Raw genomic sequence first — 24,747 nt, forward strand, 5'->3', positions numbered from 1 at the left:
TTCTTTTCCTCAGTTTACTTAATTTGCTGCTGGTAGCCTATACTTTAAAATGACCTGACAGGCTTAATTGGTTTCTTTCCACCTCTCCCCCTGCCTTTCCACACTCTTTTGTTTTTCTCAAAAAGAAAAGGAGTACTTGTGGCACCTTAGAGACTAACAAATTTATTAGAGTATAAGCTAATAAATTTGTTAGTCTCTAAGGTGCCTGATTACTCCTTTTCTTTTTGCGAATACAGACTAACACGGCTGCTACTCTGAAACCTGTCATTTTGTTTTTCTGTAATTTTAATGGAGGGTACTTTGGATACTTATGTGAGATGTTTTTGGTTATGTTGGACAAAGTATGAGGGAGGTCTGCTCTATTCCACTGGAATTTTTTGGAGTAAAAGATCCATGGAGACAAATGTTTTACTGCTTCTTTGAACAGTCTCCAGGTAAAGACAGCACAGGTTAAGGCAGCTGTGTGGCAATAATTGTACTTGGTGGCTAAGTTGTTACAGACAAATTGCACTACCTTAAAGAACTAAATGTAGGAGTAAGTGATTTAAAGAAGTGAGTGAAAAGTACAAAGAGCTTTTGCAAAAATTGTTAATACAGGGTTTGCAGGAAAGTAAACATTTGGGAGTTGTGGAAATGGTAAAAGATAACAGTTGTAGTGTTACAAGAAGGGAGGTTTTGTTTAATGATAAAACCCAGTTATATAAATGTAACTGTATGTGCAACTCTGTGCAGTCACATTGGATGGAAGTTTGGTAATTAAATTATCCAAGGGGGTCAGGTAGAGTGGCTACTACCACCACTATGCTTCTGTCCCCAGAAGCCTTTACAGCTATTCTGAGGGAAAATGGGCCCTTTTCCCCCAGAAATGGTTTATAAGGGACTACTGCAGGCAGCAGGTGGAGAGAGAATCTGATCAAAATTATTTGACTTGGGTAATGTAATCAAAATCACTAAAGGATGTAAGGGGTTTCTATTGGAACTTAACTTGGCTGCCCCTGTTTGTGTCTAGTTGTACAAGATGGAAGTGTAATCGGGGTACAGTTGTGTAAAAAAGAGTAATCATAGTGCAAGGGACGTTAGGCAAAAAAGAATTTTGTGTGTGTGTACAGTGCTAAAATCTGAAGCTGTGTCTCAGCTATTACCTGAGAATAAACTTAAAGCTTGGTACAGCAGAGAAACTATTGCAAACATGGTCTGTTGTACAAGAGGGGATACTGAGGTACATCACCTCATGAATTTCATAAATGACCAGTGAGTGGGGTAATTCATTAGAAAGAGGGGGAGTGCTTGTGGCAGCTTAGAGACTGGCAGGTTTGTTTGAGCATGGGCTTTCGTGGGCTGCAGCTCACTTCATCGGATGCATTTGATGAAGAATGTGTCTGAAAGGGTGGGCTGTGACTCGCGGGGGTTTGTGCTCGGGTAGATTTGTTGATCTCTGGGGTGCCACAGGTACTCATTTTCTTTTTGTGAATACAGACTAACACAGCTGCTACTCTGAAAACTACTAGAAGACACAGATTATGGCCCTCCAGCAGAGGCAGGTGAAAAAACAAGTCAAGCCTGAAAATAAGGGGGACAGGTTAACCTTAAGAGGGATGTATGTGTGTGTGTACAGTGCTAAAATCTGAAGCTGTGTCTCAGCTATTACCTGCGAATAAACATAAAGTTTGGTACAGCAGAGAAACTATTGCAAACATGGTCTGTTGTACAAGAGGGGAAACTGAGGTACACCACCTCATGAATTTCATAAATGACCAATGAGTGGGGTAATTCATTAACCTGACTATAGAACAAAATAAGGACAGCCTGGAGGTAATTCTTCTGTTTTTCCTGCAATTAGCAAGGAAATTTGTAAAAAAAAAAAAAAAAAAAAAAAAGTGGTATTATTATTAAGCAATAGTCTGTCTCCACCGGGGGGGGGGGGGGTGGAAATTGTTCCTTTTGTTTTTCAGACACTCTACAAGCAAGCTGGCACCAGCGGAAGAATAACTCAGAATACCATGGATCTATGTTTTGTGGTGTTTGTCTTGTTGCTAGATTGTTGTGTTTTAATGAACAGAAACTCTCATGATGCGGGTGGGGGATGGCTTCAAAAGGCTGATCTGAGGGGGGAGATGTGTATGGAAATGCAAAATGCTCAACTAGGAGGCCAGCACCTGTGTAATAGCTACTGTGGTACCTGGAAATGGAACAGAAACTAAGGTGGTCCCCACAAGCCCTATGGAAATAATGAGAAGGGGAGGAGCTCACTGGGAATCAATGGAGGGGTGTGTAAAATAGTGTCAATCAACCGATGTTTGGATGTTCCCCTCTCCTGTGACTATGGAGGAGCAGAATCAATGGCCTATGCAAGGGGTGGACAATTGGGTGTACTGTGTATAAGGTGTTGTGCTGGGAATGTACATATTACTGGGGGCACAATTACACTAGCCCATAACCAAACTACACACATCTACATGCTGCTATCTGGACTTTGGTGCACAAATGGATCTGTGAATCTTATTGCTGTGAATAATCAAACCAGGGCCTACTGCCTGATTCCATACCAAGTGGTCAAGCTGGTTTGGACAATAACCCATTTCTCTGTGAACATTCAATGGACTTATGATATGGACAAAAGCAAGCAAAACCTGCAGGGGCAGCTTGTTGCAACTGTCAGCAACTGGACGCATAAGATCGTGACCCTGTCGAAGGAGGAGGGGCAGTGTTTTAGAATCATAGAATATCAGGGTTGGAAGGGACCTCAGGAGGTCATCTAGTCCAACCCCCTGCTCAAAGCAGGACCAATCCCCAATTTTTGCCTTAGATCCCTAAATGGCCCCCTCAAGGATTGAACTCACAACCCTGGGTTTACTAGGCCAATGCTCAAACCACTCAGCTATCACCTGCCCCCCCTTTGGGGGTGTCTCGGGTGTTGGACCATACTGCAGTGGTCAGGACTCGGTGTTGCTGTGGATTTTGTATTGTTAACCGTACTTGTGTTATGTTGTATATGGAGATAACCTATAAGTACTGTAATAAGCCCGCCGAACCCTACAGTGTACTAGACAACCTGGACCCAACCTTCTCAGACCCACTCCAATGGGAAGCCTGGAACACTAATTGGAATAGGTGTGGTATCCCCATACGAGAGAAGGTGCAGGGCACTATACAACACAAGGGGCAGTGGCACAAATGGAATATCGACACCTTCCCCCTTGATGCCTGGCCCTATCAGGAAATGTGTCGCCATATGTCCTATGCTTTTCCAGGGATACCGGGGCAGGAGGATCCCAAAAGAAGAAGAATTTAAAAAAAAAAAAAAAGGGGTGGAGTGTTAGGCTATAGATATTCAGGCCTGTCTGTAAAGGCCTAGGCGCTAAGAATTTGGGTGTATTCTTATCACTTGGCTAGTTCTAGAGGTATAAAAGAGAGAATGAAAATCACTGTCTGCCGGCGTAAGGGCCTTCTCTTCCTGAGACAGTCTGAGGCCCTGTGCTTAGGCGAAGACCTTTGGCTAAGCAACAGAGGCAGCCATAAGCTGGGAAGTGACCGGTCACCTCCTCACATGCCAAACTAGTCACACTGAAATCAGGTGCTATTGTGCTGTGAGGATACAATCCTGTCCTGATAATGCCCGTCACCTCCAGAGAAAGGGAAGTGCCTAGAAGATGTAAAACGAAACTTCATTTGAGAGCATCCTGTCTGGCAAGAACTCACTTATCAATAGCTGGGATGTGAACTCCTCACTTCTGTATTGTTTTGTCATTATAGTTCCCACTTTGCTATTGTTTGTCTGTATAATCTCTCTCTGGTTCTGGGATTGTTCCTGTCTGCCGTATAATTAATTTTGCTGAGTATAAACTAATTAAGGTGGTGGGATATAATTGGTTACATAATCATGTTACAATATGTTAGGATTGGTTAGCTAAATTTCAGGAAAATGCTTGGTTAAGGTATAGCTAAGCAGAACTCAAGTTTTACTATATAGTCTGCAGTCAATCAGGAAGTGGGGGGGAAATGGGAACAGGGAATGGGGGTGGGGAAATTGGAATCAGGTTTGGCTAAGGACAGGAATGGGAACAGGGACACAGGTAAGGCTCTGTGGTGTCAGAGCTGGGAAGGGGGACACTAAGGAAGGAAACTGGAATCATGCTTGCTGGAAGTTCACCCCAATAAACATCAAAGTGTTTGCACTTTTGGACTTTGGGTATTGTTGCTCTCTGTTCATGCGAGAAGGACCAAGGAAGTAAGTGGGTGAAGGAATAAGCCCCCTAACATCTGTGACCCCAACTGTCACCTCTGAGAGTTCTTTAAATAGCCTCCCTACCACCATATAGAAACACCTCTGCCCGCCTCTTGGGTACTTCCCTTGGCTTTTCATCACTACCCCTGCTTAGCGAGACAGGTTCAAGTTACGATACGCCCCGCCCCAGAGTTAGGGTCTAGTACGTACAGTTCTGTGGCCCTTTAGTCCTGCTATCAGGATAGTAACATTGATTGCCCCTAAAGTGAATTTTAACCCAAAACAGCCAAAACTGATCATGTTGGCAAAGCAGGTCTGTCTGCTGATCACCAAGGTGTGTCTGTGTAGTTACGGTCCGCTCCCAAGATCTTTTCCTTCCCCCATCATCAGTAGATGGCCGGGGAGAGCTCATTCCAACCCTGGCTTCCACCATTATGGTCATTCTAGTGCGATCGGTATAAAACAGGCCACGCCTCACCTGCTAATTTCTACATCAAATCCATAATTTCTGTCTGAGCTGTTTCAACAGACATTCTGCCTTTATTTAAAGACTCCAAATGATGGAGAAACCACCACCTTCCTAAATTAACTAACACGGCTGCTACTCTGAAACCTGTCACCACCTTCCTGGGTAAGTTGTTGCATTGGTTAATTACACTCGCTATTAAAAAGTACATCTTATTCCTTGTCTGAATTTATCTTCAACTTCCAGCCATTGGATTGTGTGATGCCTTTTTCTGATAGACTAAAAACATCTAGTATCACCAAGCTCTTCCCCATCTAGGTATCTGCAGACCTTGAGCTAGTCACCACTTAACCTTCTCTTGGCTAACCTAACTAAATTGAGCTCCTTTAATCTTTCACTGTTAGGCAGCTTTTCCAACCCTCTGATCATTCTCAGAGCTCTTTTCTGAACCCTTTCCAATCATCAGCACTCTTTTGGAAGCGTGGGCACCAGAACTGGGCACGGTATCCGGTAATGGACTCATGAAAGCCACGTGCAGAGGTTATCCCACCTCCCTGCTCCAGTGTTAGGTGGCTCAACTTTTGTGTGGCTAATCAGAGATGCCTGAACGGGGCCCTTCACATTGCTAAAGGAGTTTTCGAATGAATTAAAATCTTTAAATTTGAACAAAAACTTCCATTTCAGTTTCAAATACTCCTCACCTTTAATCTTCTTTTCCTCACTGGAAAAAGGGGGTGGATCAGGAAAAGGAAAGAAGCAGAAAAGGAAAAAAAACAAAACAAAAAGGAAACAATTTTATTTTAGTAAACAAACTGAAAACAAAAATTTGAAAGGAACCAAACGTTTCATAAAAATGTTCATTCCTTTCAACAAGGCAACTTTTTATCAGCAATAGTGCCAGCCAGTTCTAACTGAGTATCCTTCCTCTGAAAAACCAGACCCCTTTAAAAGTGTTTCAAGTTCGGCACCTAAAAGCACTAGTGACTTTTGCCCAAGTGCACGTGGCCTGGAATATATCATTGGGAGCACACCAGATTTCAGCCATGCACTCAGACCGGCTTCTCTCCGGACTCTCTTGCTGCTCTGAGTTTTGTGTCATTCAAAACCCCTGTCCCCCCCACCCCCTTCAATCTCTCTTAGGGTGACCAGGCAGCAAATGTGAAAAATCGGGACAGAGGGTGGGGGGTAATAGGAGCCCATATAAGAAAAACACCCAAAAATCGGGACTATCCCTATAAAATCGGGACATCTGGTCACCCTAATCTCTCTGCTTCTTGTCTCATGCTAGGGGCTGATTGCACAATGCTGCTCTCCTTGCAGCCTTGCTACCTGAAGAGCAGCAGGGAATGTGCTATCCAGATGGCAGCAGAGATAATCGGTCAGAATCGCTAATGGAAACTGAGGTGGCCAAGGCAGATCACGTTAGATATTTTCTGTGGGTTGCATTCAATTAGACAGGCTTTAAGGACTTCCAGCTCCTCGTTCTGGGAGTCAAGGAGTTTAGCCTGTTTGCTCTTTAAGCACATTTTAATGACTGCTAAGGAAGTCATTGCAAGTCACAGCTGTAATACTGCAGAGGGGCAAAGTGAGTGTCACTGGGTACAATTCCACTAATCTCTATGGAGCCGCATATACTCATGTGGCCTGCATGTGGCTCCGAGGAGCAATGGGCAGGAGGTCAGACTAGCTGATCACAATGGTCCCCTTTGGCCTTAAAGTCTCTGAATGCCAGGGTTTCAGAATCAGAGTTGATTTTGAATCTTCCCAGGTTCACAACATTACACTCATACACTGTACTGATGGGGCCATACCAGAACCTAGGCAGAGAATGAATACACAGCGATTCCCACGGCAATTCAGCATCAGAGATGGGGTTAGAACCTAGGTCTTCTGTCGCACAGTCCTGTGTCCAACTTTTTAACCTAAAACAGGCTGAAAATACTGATGGTTTGTGTTGTGCTCTAACTGCAAGACCCTGCTTCTTCTCACCAAGTGCTGGACTCTAGTGACCTCTCTATATGATGCAATATACAGAATATCCGTAACAGGCACACTGTGCCCAACCTTTATGCAGTACCTTTTATCTAAATATCCTAAAGCAATAGGCACATTTTATATAAAGGATTCATTTTACCCACCACTGAAAGGCAGCCACCTCTTGGGTAGAACATGGCAGCTGAACAACAGCTTACAGCAACATGACACAACAGGACAGGACAGTGCTTTTAGTTCATTCCAGACCAAAAGTAATTAAAGGAAGGGTCATAAATGAACCCTGAAGCATCCTAGTCAATGTGAAACAGGCATGATCCATGTTTGATATTTAGACTGGATCAAAGTTAGAACTGGTTGATGAGTGGAATTTTCTGTCCCATGGGAAATTCTGATATTTTGACATTTGTTTTCCTTCCAAGTCAGGAAACAAAGTCAAAATTTTTCTCAGATCATAAAGTTCAGAAAAAAATTGATTTGGACATGTTGGAATGTTTCATCTGATTGGTTTGACACTCAACTGGATCCACCAGAGCTACCATCATGCCTCATGGGACTTGTAGTTTTGGTGCCTTGTTGCCCCATTCCCCTCTATGGGCCAGGCTCCCCAGCCACTCTACATCTCCCATGATTCCCTGTGGAGAGAGAGAGAGAGAGACACCATAGTGCATCATGGGAAATGTAGTCTGACCCTTTGAAGAGACTGGAGGTATAGAATCATAGAAATGTAGGGCTGGAAGGGATCTTGAGAGGTCACCTAGTTCCCCCTGTGATGAGGCAGGATCAAGCAAATCTAGACCATCCCTGACAGGTGTTTGTCTGACCTTTTTCTTAAAAAGCCTCCAGTGTTAGGGATTCCACAATTCCCCTGGAAGCCTATTGCAGAGCTTAACTATGTTTAGAATTCCTAATCTCTAACCTAAATCTCCTTTGCTGCACATTAAACCCATTCCTTCTTGTCCTTCCTTCAGTGAACACAGAGAACAATTGATCACTGTCCTCTTCATAACAGCCCTTAACATATTGGAAGACTGTTAGCAGGTCCCCCCTCAGTCTTCTCTTCTCGAGACTAAACATGCCCCATTTTTGTAACCTTTCCTCACAGCTCAAGTTTTCCAAGCCTTTGATCATTTTTGTTGTTCTCCTCTGGACACTCTCCAGTTTGTCCATATGTTTCGTAAAGTGTGGGACCCAGAACTGGACACAGTACTCGAGCTGGGGCCCCACCAGTGCTGAGTAAAGCAGGTCAATTACCTCCCACGTCTTAAGAGTGACACCCCTGTTAATACATCCCCAAATGATATTAGCCTTTTCCCCAGCTGCATCCCATTGATGACTCATATGTGTGAGGCACTGGAACTATAACTTGCATGAGGCACTGTGTGGCTCTGGCAGACACAGATTAATGTCCTGCTGACCCAGACTGGGCTATTTTGACAAACTGAAATGTTTCAATTCAGGTCAGACCAACCCCAAACTAAGTATTTCAGTCTGACTTGCGTGAAAACTTGGATTTTACAGAAACTGCCTTTTCCACCAAAGACGTTTGGCTGGGGCTTTCCTGACCTGTGGGATCTGCAGATGGTCAGGATGATCTGGGCTAGGCTGACTGAGAAACACTCCCTAATTGCATACTGGCGCAAGTGGTCCGGGATGTGGCCCTAGGATGTGGGAGACCCAGGTTTCCTAGTCCTAGCTCTGCCACAGACTCCCTGTGTGAACTTGGCCAAGACACTTAGTCTCGCTGGGTCTCCATTCCCCATCAGTTCAATGGGGAGAACAGCCCTGCCCTGTTGCTGAGGAGTCAGGGACACCAGAACCCTCCCACTATGCCCTCCCATGTTTTACTGGTCATTAGGATGAACTATGGGGGGAAGGGGAGAGATCCTGGGGGTAAGAGGCAGTGCAGGAGTAGGGCCTCGGGAAAAGGGGCGGTGCGGGGGCGAAGCAGTGGGGATCGGGTAGTGTGGGGGGAGGGGCTTGGAGGGAAGGGGTGGCACGAGGGCAGGGGCTTGGGGAGAAGGGGCAGGGAAGGGGGGCACAGTTTGGGGGACAGTGGGGGTCCCCCCACTGTTAAGAAACTTCTGCCAACCCTGCCAGGGATGTTGTGGGGATAAACGTGGGGACAATTTGTGAGATGCTCAGCTACTACAGTGAAGGCCACAGAAGATAGATAGCTGCTGAAAACTATTGTGGTTCCAATGAGGGAGTCATGTCATCCCCCTAAGAATTGCTTATCCCCCTGGACACCCCCCAGGGGCTGGGCCCAGCAGGGAGCCTGGTATTCGAGCTGATGGATGCGCTGCGCTGCAAAGCCACCAGGGAGAATCCGAAATCTCCTTGCTGCTGAGTAATATTCCCTCCCTCGGGACTCCCAGTGCAGCCCGCAGTTCAAAGAAGCTGGGCTGGGAGTGTAACTATCCTCACAGGATAAGCCAGGTCAGATTGAGTTAGCACTTGGATGGGCAAGAGTCCAGAGCCAGTGCCCTGGCAGGGGCAGGGGGTGGGGAGGGGAGGTGGTGCTGCTGCAAACATTAGCTCTAGTCTCCTCTCAGAGATCGAATTTCCTTGGTGTCCGTGGAGTTTTGCTGGTTCTGCCCTGGGCTTGCACAAGTGCCTTCTGATCACTGACCTTCACATGTGAAAGGCGCAAGGAAACGGCCTCTCCTTTGCAAAGCACGTGGTGAGCTAGAGATGCAAAGTGCCCTATTCGTTCAGGTGCTCTGTGTGTATTCGTGCTACAGTGATGCCTAAGGCTCTGACACCCCGACCGAGGGACTGATCCACATGGCGGGAACCCACAACACTCCCATGGAGGCAAACCTGTATGTGAGAGGGGCCAGCTGGAGATGGGGACTTGCAGAGAATGAGGGGCAGGCCCCACACACGCCTGGACTGCGCATTCCAGAAGTCAGTTCAGTTTTGGACCCAGACTTTGAGGCTGTTCCTGGTGTCCATAACAAGCTGGACCCGAACCACTCCAAGGGGTTGCATCTAAATGTAGATCTAATTTTGCTACTTGGGCCCCTCTGTTTACACTGTTGTCCGATACCTGTGAATGGAGACCTGAGAAAAGAGCCAGGAGCAGCAGAGACAGATCTCCCATGTAGAATAAATCCAGTCTCCTTAGCGAGTGGCTTCCTGTCCTGGAAGTAACCATCCTGGGTGCAGACAGGTACCCCCCAAGCCCCACAGAAGGAGAAAAGCTTTAGAGGTAATGTGCAACAGATCCCCACACCCTGGGTGCCTGGTTCACCACTGGTCTGACAAGGTGCAGGGAACAGAGAAGCTAACCCCACGCTGCAGGTTCCGGTAACACGTCACCATCCCATCCATAAGGCAGAGGACAGCCATCCATGCCTCTCTCTACGGCGCAGGCAGGCAGGTTTGAATTGGGGTTTTTTAACCTCTCCTGTCTTTTTGTGTTTTCTTCTCTCTCTCTCTCTCTCTCTCTCTTTCTGTAAAATTAATGCAAAGTTCTTTCTCCGAAGCCCAAGGGAATTGTGTGTATGAATCGTGTGCCAATGGGCAGCCCAGGACACAGAGAGAGAGAGAGAGAGAGAGAGAGCAGAGGGTGTCCAGACTCCCAAGGGAGGTAGAGAAGGGAGTGAGTAACAGCAGTGGTCCTCCTTTCCAAAATGGCAGGGAGAAGGCTGGTGTTTTCCTTTTCCCTTAGTGCCCTGGTAGGTCAGGTCACTGCAGGGGATCACCGAGTGAGGCACTATTGCTGTCCCAGTGTACAATGTGCCCACAGCTGGTGTGAGGGCCTTTCTCCTCTGCAGCACCGGGGATCTGCAGCAGACTCCCTGTGTCTCTCTCCACGCATCAACTCAGATTTCCACTGAAAACACCTCTCCTCTCTCTGTCCTTCTCCTTTCATTGAGGCACTTTCTAACTTGGCAAAGCATTTGAGACACAGACACTATAAAAATAAAGTCTTATTGTATTGAGGTACTATACTTAGCCCTGTCACCTTCCTTAGTGCTAAGGCTCTGTTCCTTCTTCTGGGCAGAGCCAGCATCCGTCCAACATCAGACGCTGTAATATCATCAGCTCTTTGTGTCATTTCAGCTGCAGGGAGGGCTGAAGCCCTGGGGTTGCAAACAGGGTATTAGTGCATGAAACAAAACTGCTCTTGAACCTTTAACATTCCCTGGGATACTGGAAGAGACTGGTCCTGGGGAGAGCGAAAACGCGGGAGCTGCTGTGGTCTGTTGGATCAGCATGAGGGTGAGCACCACGTGGTGGCCCTGCTCCTGTTCCCAAATCATCTGCTGATTTTGGACTAGTCCATGTAATGCTGCCAGCAATGACTCGAGTGTGAGTACCAGCCTCAGGGCAGACTGTTAAGAAGCCAGGCACAAACCCCAAACTGGCTGTGAGTTCTACACCTAGAGTTCACCAACCAAACACCAGGTGTAAGCTCCTCCATTAGGCATTATAACAGCTGTAACATGGAGTCACAGACAATCACCTTGGGTACTCCGAGTTATCTTGCCACCACAGTGAGCCTCCCTTTGTGTTAGACGGTCCCTTACACCACATTTCAGAGCAATATTCAGGTTACTCCCATTCCCAAAGGACAATTCCACCTTTGATCTCACACCAAAGACGACATCTGTAGCCAATCCTATAATAAACTACATACAGATGTATTAAGTAGGGAAAACAAATTAGAGCGTTATTTAGACGGTTAAAGCAGGTAAATGTATATACACAACTTAGTTACAATCTTAAGATTCAAAAGGCAATAGAAGCTTCTATAATTGGTGTTAGGGGGTGTCATAAATATAAAGGGAAGGGTAAACACCTTTAAAATCCCTCCTGGCCAGAGGAAAAGCCCTTTCACCTGTAAAGGGTTAAGAAGCTAGGATAACCTCGCTGGCACCTCACCAAAATGACCAATGAGGAGACAAGATACTTTCAAAAGCTGGGGGGAGAAAAAAACAAAGCTTCTCTGTGTGATGTTTTTTTGTCGGGGACAGAACAGGAATGGAGTCTTAGAACTTAGTAAGTAATCTAGCTAGAGATGCGTTAGATTATGATTTCTTTAAGTGGTTGAGAAAAATAAGCTGTGCTGAATTGAATGTAGATTCCTGTTTTTGTGTCTTTTTGTAACACAAGGTTTTGCCTAGAGGGATTCTCTATGTTTTGAATCTAATTACTCTGTAAGGTATTTACCATCCTGATTTTACAGAGCTGATTCTTTTACTTCTATTAAAATTCTTCTTTTAAGAACCTGATTGCTTTTTCATTGTTCTTAAGATCCAAGGGTTTGGGTCTGTGTTCACCTATGCAAATTGGTGAGGATTTTTATCAAACCTTCTCTAGGAAAGGGGGTTTGGGTTTGGGAGGATTTTGGAGGGGAAAGACGTTTCCAAACAGGCTCTTTCCCGATTATATATCTGTTAGACATTTGGTGGTGGCAGCAATAAAGTCCAAGGGCAAAAGGTAAAATTTTTAATCTAAGCTGGTAAAAGTAAGCTTAGTGGGTTTTCATGCAGGTCCCCACATCTGTACCCTAGAGTTCAGAGTGGGGAAGGAACCTTGACAGGGGGCTTATTCCTTCACCCACTTACTTCCCTGGTCCTTCTCGCATGAACGGAGAGCAACAATACCCGAAGTCCAAAGGTGCAAACAATTCAATGTTTATTGGGGTGAACTTCCAGCAAGCATGATTCCAGTTTCCTTCCTTAATGTCCTCCTTCCCAACTCTGACACCACAGAGCCTTACACCTGTGTCCCTATTACCATTCCCACTCCCCTTACTTCCTGATTGACTGCAGACTATATAGTAAAACTTGAGTTCTGCTTAGCTGTACCTTAACAATTTTCCTGAAATTTAACTAATGAATCCTAACATATTGTAACATGATTATGTAACCAATTATATCCCACCACCTTAATTAGTTTACACCCAGCAAAATTAATTATATAGCAGACAGGAACAATCCCAGAACCAGAGAGAGATTATACAGACAAACAATAGCAAAGTGGGAACTATAATGACAAAACAATACAGAAGTGAGGAGTTCACATCCCAGCTATTGATAAGTGAGTTCTTGCCAGACAGGATGCTCTCAAATGAAGTTTCGTTTTACATCTTCTAGGCACTTCCCTTTCTCTGGAGGTGACGGGCATTATCAGGACAGGATTGTATCCTCACAGCCCAATAGCACCTGATTTCAGTGTGACTAGTTTGGCATGTGAGGAGGTGACCGGTCGCTTCCCAGCTTATGGCTGCCTCTGTTGCTTAGCCAAAGGTCTTCGCCTAAGCACAGGGCCTCAGACTGTCTCAGGAAGAGAAGGACCTTACGCCGGCAGACAGTGATTTTCATTCTCTCTTTTATACCTCTAGAACTAGCCAAGTGATAAGAATACACCCAAATTCTTAGCACCTAGGCCTTTACAGACAGGCCTGAATATCTATAGCCTAACACTCCACCCCTTTTTTTTTTTTTTTTAAATTCTTCTTCTTTTGGGATCCTCCTGCCCCGGTATCCCTGGAAAAGCATAGGACATATGGCGACACATTTCCTGATAGGAACAGGCATCAAGGGGGAAGGTGTCGATATTCCATTTGTGCCACTGCCCCTTGTGTTGTATAGTGCCCTGCACCTTCTCTCGTATGGGGATACCACACCTATTCCAATTAGTGTTCCAGGCTTCCCATTGGAGTGGGCCCAAGAAGGTTGGGTCCAGGTTGTCTAGTACACTGTAGGGTTCGGAGGGCTTATTACAGTACTTATAGATTATCTCCATATGCAACCTAACACAAGTACTGTTAACAATTCAAAATCCACAGCAACACCGAGTCCTGACCACTGCAGTATAGTCCAACATCCGAGACACCCCCAAAACACTGCCCCTCCTCTTTCGACAGGGTCACGATCTTATGCGTCCAGTTGCTGACAGTTGCAACAAGCTGCCCCTGCAGGTTTTGCTTGCTTTTGTCCATATCATAAGTCCACTGAATGTTCACAGAGAAATGGGTTATTGTCCAAACCAGCTTGACCACTTGGTATGGAATCAGGCAGTAGGCCCTGGTTTGATTATTCACAGCAATAAGATTCACAGATCCATTTGTGCACCAAAGTCCAGATAGCAGCATGTAGATGTGTGTAGTTTGGTTATGGGCTAGTGTAATTGTGCCCCCAGTAATATGTACATTCCCAGCAAAACACCTTATACACAGTACACCCAATTGTCCACCCCTTGCATAGGCCATTGATTCTGCTCCTCCATAGTCACAGGAGAGGGGCACATCCAAACATCGGTTGATTGACACTATTTTACACACCCCTCCATTGATTCCCAGTGAGCTCCTCCCCTTCTCATTATTTCCATAGGGCTTGTGGGGACCACCTTAGTTTCTGTTCCATTTCCAGGTACCACAGTAGCTATTACACAGGTGCTGGCCTCCTAGTTGAGCATTTTGCATTTCCATACACATCTCCCCCCTCAGATCAGCCTTTTGAAGCCATCCCCCACCCGCATCATGAGAGTTTCTGTTCATTAAAACACAACAATCTAGCAACAAGACAAACACCACAAAACATAGATCCATGGTATTCTGAGTTATTCTTCCACTGGTGCCAGCTTGCTTGTAGAGTGTCTGAAAAACAAAAGGAACAATTTCCACCCCCCGGTGGAGACAGACTATTGCTTAATAATAATACCACTTTTCTTTTTACAAATTTCCTTGCTAATTGCAGGAAAAACAGAAGAATTACCTCCAGGCTGTCCTTATTTTGTTCTATAGTCAGGCTAATGAATTACCCCACTCACTGGTCATTTATGAAATTCATGAGGTGGTGTACCTCAGTTTCCCCTCTTGTACAACAGACCATGTTTGCAATAGTTTCTCTGCTGTACCAAACTTTATGTTTATTCGCAGGTAATAGCTGAGACACAGCTTCAGATTTTAGCACTGTACACACACACACATCCCCCTTAAGGTTAACCTGTCCCCCTTATTTTCAGGCTTGACTTGTTTTTTCACCTGCCTCTGCTGGAGGGCCATAATCTGTGTCTTCTAGTAGTTTTCAGAGTAGCAGCTGTGTTAGTCTGTATTCACAAAAAGAAAATGAGTACCTGTGGCACCCCAGAGATCAACAAATCTACCCGAGCACAAACCCCCGCGAGTCACAGCCCACCCTTTCAGACACATTCTTCATCAAATGCATCCGATGAAGTGAGCTGCAGCCCACGAAAGCCCATGCTCAAACAAACCTGCCAGTCTCTAAGGTGCCACAAGCACTCCCCCTCTTTCTAGTAGCTTGTTTGCTGACCAGATGTATTCATTATTTGCAGCTCCTTTGTGCCCATCAGCTAGGTAATTTGCATTTACACAGAGGCTTACTAGCTTGCTTCTGGATCCAAAGCTGTTAGCAGCTCAGAGACTGTCTTAAAAGGTAAACATTTTACTTCCACCAGAGTTCTGATTACTTTCCACTTTCATCTCCTGCTCCAAATCACACAGAGATCTGAAAAAGAAAGCACAACCTATTGTGGCCCCTTTTGGAGCCCTAATAGGATTTTAATTAAGTACCATGCATCCAATGAAGTGAGCTGTAGCTCATGAAAGCTTATGCTCAAATCAATTTGTTAGTCTCTAAGGTGCCACAAGTCCTCCTTTTCTTTTTTGCAAATACAGACTAACACGGCTGCTACTCTGAAACCTGTAATTAAATACCATGTTTTGTTTGCATTTCTTTTACCCCTTCTCCAATATACACTGCACACATCCTGAGAAAATGTGCATTCCTTCCATATAGTTTAACCTCCATAACATTATATTAGCCATATTAATTTTACATCCTAACAATTGGCAAACTCTATATGTCCTTTAGGGCTAACCCAGGCTAAGTTGTTGGGGATCTCTTGCTTATGCCTGGAAGAACCTTGCCCACCCCCACCCCGAGTCCAAGCAGCATAGAGATACCTAGTTCCTTGTGTCTGGGGTTTTTAACCCCTTCCTGCCATGTGCTCTGAGCTGCAAACTCAGCTGATGGGAGGAATCCACTTGCATGACTCTTCTTCAAAGGGGACTGGGGGGGGGGGGAGAACCAAACAACTAGGGGCATGCACAGGAATTTAAATTTGAACACTTTTGGAGGGGCATGTTAAAGCAGTGGCCAGGGGCTGGGTCAGCGGCCAGGGACTGGAGCAGCAAACTGTGGTCAGCTGCTGGGGCTGGAGCAGCAGTAGGGGCTGGGTCCGGGGCTGGGTCAGAGGTTGGGGCTGCAGCAGCAGCCAGGGTTGGAGCAGCAGCTGGGGCTGAGTCTGGGGTTCGAGCAGCAGCTTGGGCTGGAGCAGCCTGGGCCCAGGGCTGGAGCAGAAATACACATTTTTAGGTGAATACTGTGGGGAGCCATGCTCCTGGTGCATGCCCTTGCAAACAATAAATGGCTTTTGTCCTCTTTAACAACCCACAATAGTCTATCTGGTGTTGATGGACCTTTCCTGTGGCATGACTGGGACCAAAAAGAGATGCTGTCAGAGAGGCTGTGAATGGACTAAACACCGTGGCTTCCAGATGGTCACCAGAGTACACAGCTACATGTGCGCACACACCCAGAGAGACCCTTAGCACATGGATGCATGCACACACACAACATAGACCCTTCGCCTGTGCGCGCACACACACACACACACACACACAAAATAGACCCTTAGCACATGCCCACACACACACCATAGACCCTTAGCACACACACACACACACAACATAGATGCTTAGCCCACATACACACAACATAGATGCTTAGCCCATGCGCGCGCGCACACACACACACACACACACACACACACAACATAAACGCTTAGCCCATGCGCGCGCACACACACACACACTACATAGACCCTTAGCCCGTGTGCACACACACACATACACACAACATAGACGCTTAGCCCATGTGCGCGCACACACACTCTGCCCTTCAGTATGGTATAGATCCCCAGCCTACGCGCACATACCCACCCATCTGATACCCATGCGAAGAAGCCATCCTCACATCTACGTGCTGGCAAAGACAGAGAAGTACCATACCTGGGGTCCCGATTCTCAGTGGAGTGACTCGGCATTATTGCTCCATTAAAGTCAAAGGCGCTTGGCTGCGTTACACCAACTGAGGATCTGGCCCCATATTTGTGTTCTGTCTCTAGTGCACAGACGCACACGACAGTAAACGGATTGATCACTCCAGTTTTTCTGACGCTTTGATTACTTTCCCTGTGGATTTTTTTCTGGGTCTCCCAGGTGGCAATTGCTTTAGTGCCTGGGGTGCGCGGCTTGTACTCAGTGACAAGGGCTTTGGCTGAGAAGGGGTTAAGGCTTAAACACAGCCATGTTTCCAACAGGGTGTTTCTCCCTGATCCATGGGAGCTGGGCCAGGTCTGCTGCAGGGTGAGCTGATGGCTCCTGACATGCTGGCGAGATGTTAACAGCTCTTGGAGCAGGCCCACCACACAGCAGGTATGAAAGGCAGCTGGAGGCAGCGTTTGAGGCCACGTCCCAGAGGGGTTCAAGTGGGCCCATTAGCTGGCTCCTTTCCAAGCCCGCTCTCTACTCTTGCTCGTCTCCTCGCCCTGCTCTGCTGCACGGGCAGAAGGAATTTCCAAGGCTTGGGACACAAGGAATCCCTCTTTCCTCGTTTCTCCGCACTGAAGTCAAACCGCTGGGAGTTTCAGCATCCTCCCACGTTCAGAGGGCTTGAGCCATGGCGGGTCAGGTCAGGGAGCTGCAGGGGCTCGCAGCCCACGACGTGTACCCAAAGCTATAACCTGCCTTAACGGCTTTGATCTGGGAATCTCACTATGTGTCTGGTGGGTGAGGTGAGGCTCGGAACAGAATGGAGCTGGGAGGGGCCGGCATGGTTTAATGGGCAGAGCCTGAGAATGGCCATCAGGAGCTCTGGCCTCTGACACCGATTTGTTTGACCCTGGTCAAGACACCCTCACTGTGCTGAATTCGCCCTCTTGTGAAGTGGGGAGAGTTGAACAGGACCGTATCCCCCGCCAGGGAGGGTAGAGGGTGTAATTGATGACTGTGTGCGATGCACTGGTCCATGGCTGGAAGTCGCTGTCCACGTGCAGGGTATTATGAGCTACTCTTTTAGTCCCAGAGCAGATACAGCAAAGACTGCCCCTGCCCCGCTCTACAAGTATCACAGACCCATGACCCCCAACTTGCAGGCCTTGTCCATGCCAAACTCCTGCTGACATCAAGGAGTTTGGGGCTGGGCCCACAGTGTGTGCACACTGACTGCACATGATCTGATGTATGTTATAGCTACCTAGCATATGTACCTGGTGATGCATCCATATCATGCGCATGCAGTGTACACACCCATGACACACGCATGTGTTGTTCACACAACAGATGCATAATGCACAGGTATGTATTGCACACATGACAAATGACGTGTGTATTTCACATATGTACAATTCATAGTCAACTACATGCATGTGTGGCGTTCACACACACACACGCGGGGGGGGTGTTTGTGTTTCACGTTCACACGTTTGCATATTACACACAGAGCAGATGCATCCATGACACGATGCTTGTATGTTATGGTGCCTACACACAGTACATACAATTTCGGCATAGGCCCAGCCAGCATTCAGAAGCGCCCCGCCCCCAACCCCCAAACACCAGCCATCCACTCGTGTAAATGAGCCTTCCCCAGCCTGCCATCTGTCTCACTGATGCGGCTGACATGAGTTTAATAAAGGGCTCCAGCTGGTATAATTTGGCTGTGATTAGAGCAGCTAGCGTTACTCATGGCAGTGGCTGACGTGCTGACCTGGCCCTGGCTGCTCTGAAGCGGCTGGTGTTTTACAGCGCTGTGATTGCCGGGGCTCTCAGCCTAGAGGATTTAGAGGTGCCGGAGTGACTTGCCAATGCCTTATGCGAAGCACCCCCTTTGGCAGTGTTTCTGCTGCTTATTAGCCCCACTGTCCGGCTTTCTTCTCCTCCCCTGGAGCGTGAGATGCGCGAGCTTGACTGAGCGTTGGGCTGTGCTGTTGTCTGGTGGGTCGCTCCGTCTGTTGCCAACTTCGTCACTTTCCAAGCAGCCCAGCCTGGCTTCAAGGGGCCGAGGACAATAGCAGGCCAGCTCCTGACTCTACCCTGGTCGTGGGGTGTGGCTGGGAGTGAGTTCAGGGCTTTAGTGTGATCTCAAAGCACTGCCACATCTGGCGTGGCCCAGGCGTGAACTCTCACTAGCTCAGGCCTGGGCCAACTCGTTTAACTGCCTTTCTCACGCAAACCCTCCCAGCGAAGGGGCCGGGGAAGTGGGTTTAGTCCCAGGGAGAAGCAGCAGCGCGGGTGCCAGAGGGAGATGGGCCGGTCAAGAAGCAGTGTTGTCAAGAGGTGAGCCTGCGTAGAGGTGAGCTGGGGACACTGCCAGCACGGGGCTGTAGAAGAAAGGAGCTAAGGCAAGTGGGCCAGCGAAGAGGTACAGGATTGGGTCTCCGAAGACTTGGGCGCGAATCCTGGCTCTGGCATTTATTTGCTGTATGCCCTTGGCCAAAGGTGGAGTGGCTCTGTGCCTCGGTTTCCCCTCAGGATAATGAGCCTTACCTTTGTCAGGTTTATTCTAAGCCTATCTAACCCCTCGGGCATGTGTGTCTGCCCCAGGTACAGCAGATGGCACTGTTGCTAGAAGCACTGGGCACTGAGAAGAGCAGGCAAATACCACTGGAGAGGGAGGACTTGGGGTGGGATATATGCCAGGAGACGTCAGCTGCCTCCCCACACCCGCCCCAGTGCCTAGACACCCTTAGTGCGGCCTAGTCTGGGTTGGTTCATAATCCCAGCTCAGTCCGAGCCTAGGACTCAGAGGGATCATTCGTGCACAGACAGCGCCGTCGGGTCTCAGATGGGACCCAAAGTCTTTGCTCCAGCTGGCAAGTCACTTCTGCTGCAGTAGGGTACAGCCAATGCAAAGGATTCTGGGCCAGCATTAGGTCACCCCATCTTGGGGACATGCATTTAAGAAATATACCCGCTGTTCTCATGACAATGTCTCAGGAGGCTGGGAAAGAGGGAAGATCACTCTCCCGGCCCCCCGCCCAGCTCCTACCCTCCCAAGGAGGGCAGGACAGGACAGACACCTGGACCGAGACAGGAATAGCGAGAACAGCCACAAACGACCTTGTGCATGGTCGGGACAGTTCCCAACCAGACAGCAAAGCAGCTACGGAGCCTGGCATACATCCCGCCCCAAGTCCTCCCTGTGGCAAATTGCTGGCAAACTCACTGTGATCAGAGGCTGAGTTGCTGAGACAAAGGGATCTACCCACCCTACCTGTCCTGATGGGATTTGAACCTGTAGCCCAAAAAGAAGCCCTGAGGGATACCCAGCTCACTCTGCTTCGAACTGTGAGCCCTGCCGTCCACAACTAGCTGTCCCAAACTGTAGCTGTTAAACAGCTGCTGTGTTCCTTTCCAGAGGTGGCTGCATTTCAGTGGGGGGTATGTGTGCCCCATAGCTCTGTGGAAGGCTGGAGGGAGCTGTGTACATGTCAGAGGTGCCATGACTCTGGGGTATATAAAGGCTATGGAGACATTTGTGTTTCTGCTGTCTAAGCCCCTAGAAGTCACTGTAGAATCCAGAAGCTGGAGTCAGACTGGCTGCTCTCCAGGGGCAGGGCTCCACCTCCTGTGTTTCTACCACCACCCTCCCTGGGGGAGCCCGTGTATGCTGTGCCCAAGCTGAAGCCCCATTGACAGAGGTGGCACAAAATCAACACATCGCCCAGCCCCCTTTGAGGCAGTGTTGCTGGCCGGCAGGTCCCCAGTGGAGGGGAGGAAGCAGCTCCGGTGAAATGCTTTCCTTCCCCGTTAGCCAGCAGGCTTTCCTTGGCCTGCAGGCCTAGCCTGGGTATAGGACTCACGTCACCCAGCGGAAGGCAGCAGCTGTTTGACAGTGCCCAGCAAGTCTACATGCCAGTTTAGGACAGGAAGCGAAGCAGAATTTGGTGTGTTACTGAAACGGCAGAGGGGTGCACCCAGGGTTCCCAGCATTGGGCTTCGGCTAGGACAGTGGGGCTAATAGCCCTGCTCTTGTGTAAAGTGCCACAAAGCCCAGAGGGTGCATCTACACTGCACTGGAAACCCAGTGTTTCCAAGCCTGCACTTGAGCATCCACACTGCATTGTAAATGTGGGTTCACAGTCACTGGAAACAAGTCTCCCAGCCAGGTAGGGTGTCCACACTGCACTACGCAACCCTTCTGACTTGGGTCTGTGGCTTAAGCTGCATCCACACTGCAAAATGACAGGGCTTAGACTTGAGTCACGTCGGGATTTGGGCTCTGACCCACCTCTCTATGAGGGGCCTAGGACCTGGGTCCTGAGTACTTGCTGACCTGGGTCAGACTGATTTGTGTGTGGACGGAAGGGGGGCTGGGGTTTAAACAGAAGCCAGATGCTGGGCTTAGTGTGCAGTGTAGACACACCCTTTGTGACCACAACTAGTCCAGACTTTGGCTTCGCATCTCCTCTGAAGGAGAGCACCTTGGCAGTCTCCCGTCAAAGCCCTGACCGAGCCTTGAACCTGGGTAGGATCCCAGTGCATGGCAGTGCAGTTCAGAGCCTGCCCTCACTTCCGTCGGCTCTGGGTTTGCATGCTGAGCAATGCGAGGGCTGGGGCTGGAGCCCCAAGCCCCAAACAGTCAGGCCCAGCCCATGCACCCTAATGGGGCGCATCAGGACAGTGGCTCTGCTGTAGGGAGCATCTCCGCTCCTCGCCCTTAGCCAAGGTCAGCTCATGCCGGGGCTGACGGATGATTGTGGGGTTTATTCTATTCCTGAAGTGCCACTGCTGGAGCTTCTGCACTCGGTTCAGCCAGATCCGTGCAGGATGCTCAGCCTGGGGGCGCCTTGCATTTATTATTACCCATCCCCTGCCTCAGCAAACTCCGACTGCGGGACAGCGAGGCCTGATGATTCCTGACAAATGTCTCCCCCGCTACCTGCCCACTGTGTCCACGCCATCATCCCTGACCAGATTTCTGATGCCCCTCTTCAGCAATTCATTAACACGACTCTGTGCGGGGCCCAAATCCCCTGTGGTTTGGAAATCTGCTTGCTATTTATCAGAGCACAGTGGTAGAAAACACACTGTTTCCCTGCCACTTCAGCTTCCCTCCCCTTTCCGCCCTTCACCGGCCTTGACTGGTCCCAGGTTTTTAAAGACCCCGCAGGCCTTCTTGCAAGATTTGGGGGGTGTTATGCTTGGTATCCCAGCCCAATTCCAGGGCGGGTGGGTGTATTCTGGCTTCCAAAGTCCCCCTGGCCATTTTAGCCAAAGCCATTTATTCTGTACTTCCTCTCCTCATGTTCCACTTAAGAGGCAGGTAAATGATCCTGCATGCACATTTCATTGGGATCCTGCAGCGTGGCTGCTGCTCCATAAATATATGGTGTACTCATCCTGGGGATGGGACTATGACCCTGTGAGCCAAGCATTGGACTAGGTGCTATTCCCAGCTGTGCCACTGATTGGCTGGGTGACCTTGCCCATGTCACTTGACCTTGCTTTGGTTTAGTTTCCTCACTGGGGCTAATGCGGGCTTGCATCCCTTTCCAAAGTGCCTTGAAAGCTGAAAGCACAGAGCATTAGTATTTCAGGCTCTTAATCTCCCTGTTGGTTATCAAAATCCTCCCAGACATCTAACGCTCTGCTGCCTTGGATCACCAGGGGCTGTAGTTTGTAGTGCATCCTGCAGAAATTGGCTTCCATGGGGTGGCGGGTTTCAGCACCTGGGACAGTGTTTAGCAGAGCAGGGAATGGAATCCCAGGCCAGAGCCTTAACCATTGCACTATACTTCCTGTCAGGCCCATCTCAGATTTGGCTGCCACCTTGCAGAGGCCTTGCTACAGGAAAACAGGAGCTCTGTGCCACTCAGGAGCTGCAGAAAGCAGCCCTGTGATAGATTTACTCCCCACGTAAGTGGTATCATTGAAAGCCAAAGGGCAGCGTGAAACACAGGACTAAATCCCTCGGTGTTACGTGCCCGATTCTGCCGCCCCTGTATCGTATTACGTAGTACCTTACTCTTTATGTAGCTGTATTGAAAGCAGGTAGTGTAAGGTACCAGTCGCCATAAGAAAGGAGAGCAGACTCAGGCCACAATTCTTTAAAATGCTCTGGCTATGATGATTATTTGCATTACAGCAAGTCCTTAGAGAACCGAACCGAGATCCGGGCCCCATTGTGCTGGGGGCTGCACAGACCCTGACTGCACTGAGCCCTGTACAAACATGTAGAAAAAGACAGCCCCTTCCCCAGAGAACCCCCAGTCTAAACAGATGGGACAGATGAAGAGTCGGAGACAGGAAGGATTATTACCCTCATCTGACAGATTGGGAAGGAGGTCACAGAGAAGAGAAATGATGCACACAAGGTCATTGGGAAGCCTCTGACAAAGCCAAGAACGGAACCATCACCAGGTCCTTAACCCCAGGCCCATCCTTCCTCTCCGCAGAACTCAGCAGGAAGCAACTATGTTGGCAACCCAGCGAGCTGTGTCATGATGGGAAGCTCAGGGCTGCAGCCAGAGACATGGGGAACAGGCACAGATGGCCACAGTTCTCTTTGGGTAAACAGTCTATGGATTTGCCGAACAAGAGTTTTGGAAATTCCCCACTGTTCTCTATATTAGCTCCAATCCACCTGCATCTCTGATCTCAATACAAGAGAGTTTCCCCTATTGGAAATACCAACTGCCCGGTTCATACCACTGGAGATTTTTGAGACATACATATATATATATATATATATATATATATATATATATATATATATATATATATATTTCAGGTTTCAGAGTAGCAGCCGCGTTAGTCTGTATCCGCACAAGGAACAGGAGGACTTGTGGCACCTTAGAGACTAACAAATTTATTTGAGCATAAGCTTTCATGGGCTAAAACCTACTTCATTGGATGCATGCAGTGGAAAATACAGTAGGAAGATTTTATATACACAGAGAACATGAAACAATGGGTGTTACCATACACACTGTAAGGAGAGTGCTTTGGAATTTTCTTGTTGAACTTGTGCATTCTGAGTCAGTGGATTTTTTTCCCCCTCTAGTCCTTTAAAGCCCTGATCCTCGCAATGAGATCCAGTGCAAGAGAACCAATTGCAAGACTGGAGCCTAAGGCTGTACCAAAAGTCCCTGCACTTTCCCCTTAACGCTGCATATTGCTGCCATGTGCCTCCTCCTCAGGAATTGAACATGCTGGATGTGATGGCTGACCCTTTGCCCTGAGCAGTTTGCCAGTATTAGGGGCCTGGCAGGGTTGTTGCCATTAGGAGGAGAAATCAGTGATATACATCAGGTCAGTTCTTGCTTTAATCTTAGTTAGAGAATCGTACAAAAGTCCCATTTCCCTGGACTCAGGAGGAGCAAGCAACAGCAGGCAGCTCTCTTCCTCAGAAATCCCCATGTCTGCCATTCCAGTGAACTCTGAGCCCAAGAAGTCCTCTCTCCCTGCGTCCTCTCAAGGTCATGCTTCCAACTCCTCCTCCTTGGCTTTTTGCCTCCAGCACGCACAGCTTGCGATCAGTATCCTGGGTCCCCACATGTGACCAGGGATCCCTTCGTTATTTTTCCTTGGCTAACTCTGGCCTGCCATACAGCCTATTGCCTGGGGTGGTCACCAACATTGACTGCAGTTATTTTGACTACATGCTGGGGCGTGATTGCTCCTTCCACTGAGCCTGAAAGAGTAGTTAACACCAACTGGTTTTAATGAGGTCTGTGATTATCTTTGGATCCAAGACTCACCTGATGGCCGCTATTCACAAGTTATTGGACACTCAGTATGGGGGTATTTGGATGAAATTTAGTGGCCTGTGATATACAGAAAGTCACAGTAGATGATCTAAGGGTCCCTCCTGGCCATCAGCTCTGTGAATCTATGAATGAATTCACATCCTTCAGCATAACATTATTAAAAAGATATGGGAAATGTTTGCAGCAAAAGCAGAAGCCACAGAACCCGCCCCTGGTTCGGAGGATTCTTACTAACCAAGATGAATGAATT

At 48.1% G+C, this 24,747-nt stretch overlaps 1 long non-coding RNA gene across 1 annotated transcript; it reads right to left on the bottom strand.

The window, feature by feature from the left end:
- Positions 1 to 1,279: 1,279 nt before the first annotated feature.
- LOC122460443 lies at positions 1,280 to 23,671 on the bottom strand. Its single transcript, XR_006281749.1, has 3 exons — positions 23,633 to 23,671; positions 19,664 to 19,668; positions 1,280 to 1,344 (listed from the first exon to the last, which is right to left on the bottom strand). It is a non-coding gene; the product is annotated as an uncharacterized LOC122460443 (long non-coding RNA).
- Between the last annotated feature and the right edge of the window lie 1,076 nt (positions 23,672 to 24,747).

The sequence above is a fragment of the Dermochelys coriacea genome, chromosome 5 (assembly GCF_009764565.3).
Source record: "Dermochelys coriacea isolate rDerCor1 chromosome 5, rDerCor1.pri.v4, whole genome shotgun sequence".
Classification (NCBI taxonomy): Eukaryota; Metazoa; Chordata; order Testudines; family Dermochelyidae; genus Dermochelys; species Dermochelys coriacea.